Source organism: Lygodium microphyllum, chromosome 27 (assembly GCF_053477565.2).
Source record: "Lygodium microphyllum isolate KBCC chromosome 27, Lygodium_microphyllum_v1.1.10, whole genome shotgun sequence".
Taxonomy (NCBI): Eukaryota; Viridiplantae; Streptophyta; class Polypodiopsida; order Schizaeales; family Lygodiaceae; genus Lygodium; species Lygodium microphyllum.
In genome coordinates, this window is record NC_141161.1 from 114,059,451 (window position 1) to 114,066,694 (window position 7,244).

Genomic DNA, 7,244 nt, shown 5'->3' on the forward strand with positions numbered 1-7,244 from the left:
ATAAATTGCCATGGGAACAAAAGGGATGTTTTTCCTAGTAAATGTTATTGGGCTGATTGCTTCAACTGTGGATGATTTCCTAAAGGGATAATAAAGGAAGGATGGCGCTAGCTACCCTTCGTGAATTGCCAAACCCTAACCAAGGGGGTTATGAATCCGCACCGGGAATTTGGACCGAACCCGTCGCGAGAGGTCTCTCCATGGAAATTACTTGCCGTAGGAGGATGCTTGGGTGCTAGGGGGGGCTTTGGCCATAAATCCCAATGCCTCCAGACCCTACACAAGTGTTCTATGTGACTGGAGATGGGATCTCGAGGCCTTGATACTAGTTACAAGGCAGAATCTTGGTAGGATAAACCTTCAGGTTTTATTGCCGGGAGATGGAAGGATTTTTTTGTGGAGGTAGAAAGGGACACTTAATTCTCTTGTATGGGCAGGAGACAAACATTAATATGAAGATAAGTTAAGGAAGTGTTTGATCTTGTTATCTTGTCTTCATGTCTGTGCCCTGAATTACATAAAGAAACTTATGATTAACAGGTTAATTAAGGAAAAATCTTTATGTGTCAAACATAATGTGGTAGGTAATTAGATAACTAAAACAACCCTTGAGGGAACTGTGGTGGATGTGACCCATTGGTCTATCCTACGGAAGGGTGGTCTCGGTTAGCCAAGAGCTTTCCTCAAAGGAAATGTTAACAAGAAATGTTAGGAAAGGTCGGACAATGACCTTAGAAAATGTTGGTTAGAACCCTGATTCATACCGTTTTAGGGGACCGAAATGGGACTATGCCCTACGGGCAGAGAGATCGAGCAATGCATCCCTCTCATTTCCCATTTTCTTTCAACCAAGTGCGGTATGAGTGTGCTTTGGTCCAATTGTATCTGCTCAAATGGAGCAGTTGCACATAGACGCTAGAAGGCTGTTACCGACTACAGGGAACCAGGACTTCAGGTTGATCCTAGTGGGAACGGTCGGATAAGTTCTGTTGCGAGGTAGACTCGAGAGACCCTAGTTGGCAAACCCCATGTCATTCTATGGGAGTGCCGAGTGTGGTGTCTTCTAGATATATCTCTCGATGGACTGCGAATATGTGTCCCGCAATTTGAGGAGCAAGCACAGTACATTAGTGATGACATAGCCATTGATAGCCTTGCAATAGAGTTTGAATGGATTTTTTTTAAAATTCAAGTCCATGGGGCACATGCTATGATGGAAGAAGAGAAAATTATTTTCTTGTAATCCCATTCTCCATGAGGAGAGGTAAAAAATGTATAGGTGTTCTGTTTCACAAAAGAAATAGGCTGGTATGGAGCTGGTGATGATCACTGTGAACTACTAGTTCTATATCTTTCTCAAACAATTTGACTTGAAAAGGCAAAGGTTGCACTATAATCGGTGAAAGTTTCCTTTTAATTTGTGGTCTTTACTAGCTACTATGATAAGAAGATAATGTATTCGTAAGTTGTACAACAGGAGTGGATCCTTCACCAACATGTGTAATAGGTTATCTACATTGGATCCACGATGTAGCTTTGCAAAAAGCATTCAATTTTCTGCACAATATGTATCCTTGTGCTCTTGCCAATGGTTGAGGTCAATAATGTCTACATTGGATCCACGATGTAGCACTGCAAAAAGCATTCAATTTTCTACACAATATGTATCCTTGTGCTCTTGCCAATGGTTGAGGTCAATAATGTCTAGTGCTTTGATATTGGTTCTTCTAAGCATATTATCTCTCATAGTGTATTGTTTATCTCTACAGAGAATGCAAGGGAAACAATGGTGTAGGCATTCCTAAACAAAATAAGAACTGCGAAGGTGATGAAAACATGGCATCAGGCTCTTGGAAATGTGATCAATCAAATTGGAGTAATTAGGGCTACCCAAACATCAGACAATGACTTGGGTTGACACTTAAATCAATAGCAGGTATCTAAGGACTAAGACGGTTACATCAAAATAGTTACAACAAGTTTGCAACAACAATGGTTAATACCTTTAATACCTTCTTAATTCCCTAGATCAGTAGACAATTGCTTGAAATTAAAGCATAATCTCTAGCAGTAAATTACATGAGTAGCAGCATTGGAGTAAGGAATGTTTACTTTAGGGAAATCAATTGATAGGACTGATCAATTATGAACATGAGCAAATATTAGGGCCACTTTCTTTCTACCATTCAACACATCTCTTCTATGCTATGACCAAGAAAATTTTTCCAGATCACTTACGGAAAGTAGTAGTATTTACTCCCCATCCTCAATGGACAAGGTCCTGAAAGTGACTTCCTTGCTAGCTACATAATCTTAAAAGAGATGGTGCATGAGATTTTGTGAGGGAGGAGTAGCCATAAAGTATCTAATTTCATCAAATTTTCAGGCTGCATCAAAAGTGGTGGATTTTGTTGATATACTTCAAAGAGGTAAAGAAAGAGATCATTGCATCCATTTATGAAGGAAAATCACAACAAGTACTTGAAGGAAGAGAGAAAACATTTAGCTTGCAGTTGCAAATGAAGGCAGCCGATAAAACCATGCTAGGTACTTTCCTTCTTAGGGGTGTTCTACTTAATTTTTTTAGTGAGTACCTTTGCTCCAATGATGCATTGAATTGTGTTTGAAAATTTAGAGCATATATTTTCTCTCTCATTGACTAGGTGGTAAAGTTCATATAGTTTGTAAAGTGGTTTGAGAAAACTTTATGTTTGTGTAGAGTATGGTTTGTTGGCTACATGTTGGTAGGGCCTTTCCCCACTATTTTGAAGCTTGTCGTAGCATATGAGAAATTGAGAAGGGAATATAAGTACATGGCCATACTAAAGTCTTATGCTAAGAAAATAGATATTCATAGGGGTAGCAAATATCTTGTTGACGTTCTCATATTGGTTTTGCTAGGACAAAAACACCTATATAGGAAACAACTTTAAAATATGTTTGCTAAATGATTCACTTGCAAATACAAAAGAGATTTGGACTATGTTGTCATGAAATGCTTAAATTGCAAGATATATACAATATGGGTGTGGACACTAGGCCTTGACGTATTATGAATAGATGAAACTTCAGGGTCTCTTCACCTTTTCTTGTGCCTTAAAATCATATGGTGCTAGGAAAATGATACTATTGATGGCATTGCATTGGTTGATAGGTATGTGAAATGTGCTTTACTTGTAGTAGCACAATAAGTTTTTGACCAACTTCTAGTCCAAGAGGTGGTTTTGTGGAGCTCCCTAATAGCAAGATATGTGCCACATGGGCATGAAAAGAGAGTACTAAATTGTCATGAAAGAATATGTTACCAGGGCATCTTTCCAAATACTGGTAGTGTATGTTTGTATTAAAGCTATAGTTGGGGGACAATAAATACATTTTGAGATTGCTAAACAATATTTTCTAGAAAAAGGTATTCTGGCTGGCAAGTCATTGTTAGACATGTTTGCAAAAAGTAGGTTGCTTGCAAAACTATAAGAGGCATTTGACAGGCATAGTTTGGAGTCTAGTCTCATGGAATATTGGTATAGAATATGTACACAATGGGTATGGTGAGCAAGCATTCAAACTTTTTTAATGGATCAAATTGAAAGTATAGAAGCCTAATTCATGACATGATCATTGGGATCCCAAAGAAATCATTTGTCTTCAAGGCTTCTCCAACAACTTTAGGTATTTCCTTTGGTACGTCAACTTCTTATCTAGTTAAATACTATGTCTTATTTTCAACTCTCCTCTAATACCCATGCTAGTCAAAAGTCCAATCATTTTGATATTTTGATATCATTGTGTTTCAAAATTTGTGAGAGAAGGTTGACTTGCTGTAGCCAATATTTCTACCTCTAACAATCCTATATATTCTCTCATTATAACTAGATACATGTACTGTCTAATGGAAGTTTAGACTTCAAGAAAATAACAAGGTCCTCTTATTATTGTATGCATTTTTAAATGACTCTATCAAATGCTTCCAACTTTATGTATTAAAACTAGGATGACTCTTTCATTTTGACTATTTAGTACATGGATCAAATGAAGTGTTCTTAATCTCATTTAGTCCACTAAAGTTAAACATGATCTTTGATTCCCAACATGGATAACAAATATTTTTATTGTTGCCTTGTCCTTCAACTTGTAATATTCATGCAACACCTACCCTTATCAATCAAGCCAAAGTAGTCCATGTTAGTCTTCACTCTTCTACACTTATGCTAACTTGTGGATTTTCTCCCACCCCCATAAGAACATATTATTGGTAATCTTATATATCTAGTTATTTGAACATACAACAGATAGTTCTTTCAAGTCACATTCTTTTGAAAATTATGCAATACCCTAGCATGGTGCATTGCAAAAGGTATTAAAAGCATATTAGAATAACCCCATGCAAGATAATTATTTAGGATCTACAATATACTAGCATGGTGCATTGCAAAAGGTATTAAAAGTGTAGTACACTAATTCATCCCACATGTCACAAATTATGTGGGACCTACCACCAATATGGTGGCAAACTGCAACTCATATGCAAGATCTTCCCCATTTGAACTTCCCAACTAGGCATCTTACAATGACACCACAAGGTCAACAACCATTAAGTATGTTGAAGGAACAGAGCATAGCCAACATACAATAATCTTACATAAGATGAAAAGCTACTAGTCAACTTGGAATTAAATGCATTAAAGTGCATTCAATCTCATTGAGTAAGCCTTAACAAGTAGCAAAAGCATGAAGAGAGGATGGACATGTGTTAACCCTCAGACAAACAAGGTGAAAAATACAAAAAATCAGAAAATCTAAAGTAGAAGACAAGGCCAATGAAAAAGTGGAATGGAGGACGAAGGCATGACAAGAAAAATCAGGAAACATAAGAAGTATGAAAAAGCCCTATATCAAGGAGAGGCACACAAGGAAAAGCACAAGTCAATACTTTCATAAAAGAGCACAAGGCGCACCTTGATTTATTTTAAGAGCATCGGGCTCTGACCAATGCGTGGATGGGTGGTAGGAAGGAAGCTAAGGCGATAGGAGATCAATGGAAAAAAGGGCCTTGGCCGGCCATGTAAAAAGGGGATGACCACCCAAATGGGATTTAGGGATTTGTATATAAAGTTTAAAAGATGAATGAGAGGTAATTCTTTGGTGTGTGGCAAAGTGGACTCTTTCTCGAGTCGTGTCTTCTTCTTCTCTTCTCTTGCTTGCTTGTGAGTGAGTGAGTGAGGGAGTATGTGTGAGGGTGAGGGATCTTGGAGGTGAAGCCCTCCTCCATCTCCTTTATTCTTCTCTTCTATTCTCTCATCTCACGCGTAGCTATGGAGGATGGAGCTTGGAGATGGAAGTTTAAGGATGCTTGAGCTTGCATTAAGAATTGTGGAGCTATCGGAGTTCTTGAGAGAGGAAGCAACTTGATCGGGTATCAACGTAAGCTCACCACACTCGTAGAGAGGGATGGCGCGTTGGCTATGTGAGAGGTATCCATTAGTTCTCACTTAAAATTCATGAACAATAAGTGGTCCATGGGTCTTGGCGGTTGAGCTAGTGCTCACCTCTACATTTTGGTTCCATTGTCAGGACCAATGGATTCAAGCTTGAGCGCTTGCATGCTCAAATTGAGGATCGAAGTAAGGGTTTCGTCCCTAAACCAAAGCTTGAGGTAGATAGGAGGTTCTGGGTTTTAATCCATGATACAAGTAAGTATTCCTAGTTTTCTATTATTGGTTGAGTAGAAGAAATCAGCTTAGTACCTTGCTTTTGATTTTTGTCACAATTAGAGGAGTGTAGAAAGGAGACATCAGAGTGAAAAGTTTACACTTCACTGTTGTAAAATAGTCTTGCACAAGGCAATAACAGGGCAAAATGGGAGAAAGAGAGGGCTCAAAGGTCTCAGAGTTGCAAGGAGGTGATTGAGAAGGCTAAGGTGCTGGCCAACAAAGGTTTAAGGTCTTGAGTGACTAGGGAAAATCTCATTTATAGTTCTGGCTTTGAGAGAGAGAGAGAGAGAGAGAGAGCTTGCAGATCCAAGTATACATCAGATCGATCAGAGCATATCAGGGCTTTCTGCAAGATTCAGGTATAGGATGCCCTTGGCCCACACCTCTTCTTGATTCCTCACTATTGTTATGGGAAGAGGCAACATCTATGTTTAGATTTTTTGCAAATAAGTGATCAACACACATTTGACCAGTGGAATCGGACATCCCCCATAGTGTCTGATTCCCAGAGTCCGACCGAGTGACCTATTCAATTCCCAAAATCGAACTCACACACTTGTTCAATTCCAAAAATTGGACTTGGATGGAACCCACCTAGTTCGATCGGCCACACCTAACTGATTCTGAAAATTGGGCCAACTCTAATAGAACACACAACCCATCTGATCGGACACTCGATCCATCCGATTATAAGGATTGGATCACATAATTTGACCAACAGCCTTGTCCCATCGAACATACCTCTGAATTGGACTAAGCACCCCATTTTTTTTCAAGAATCAGACACACCCAATCAGACCAACTCGAGCCATCCATCCGACATGCCTATTCGATTGTGACAATCGTGGACCCATCCATGTTTGATTCTTCGAATCAGACACTGGTAAATCCAACATCCAATTGCCAAAATCAAACATTAATAAATTGATCATAGACTAAGAAGAAAAATCTGGGAATTTGACGAACTGTGACTAATGAGAAGCATGACCTACACTGGAAGAATCCACCAAACGTCTTACAAGTTGTTACACAGCTAGAAATTGTGGTCGAACAGTCTGGAAGGGTGTCTAGTGTTGTGGGCTAGTTGCTAGACCCCAATTCGACCCAGAGAATGAGATAGCATAACAAAAATCCCTAAAAGCTAGTGAGAACACTTAGGAACCAAACACACAACCCTATCAAGCCAACTCATAGACAAGAGTGCCGGAGTTACACGCAATTTATTCTTCACTCGCTCTGATTTCCATCACTCGAAGCACAATTATGAAAAGCTAAAAGCTTGATTTCATAGAATGCACAGAAAAGAGCACACACACGTACACATGCACAAAGTGAGGGTAAGTTGAGGACTAGTTGTAAGTAACAAGAAACACACCTGGACTTACGAACTTGAAGGAACCCACCAGTAAGAGAAGAGCCAGAGACCTAGAAGGGAGATTCAATCCCCAAAAGTAAAACCAAGCAGAGAACACGCCCCAAAAATTTGAATGCAACAAGGATAGACAATACCGTAGAAGTGGATCTACCTTGCCT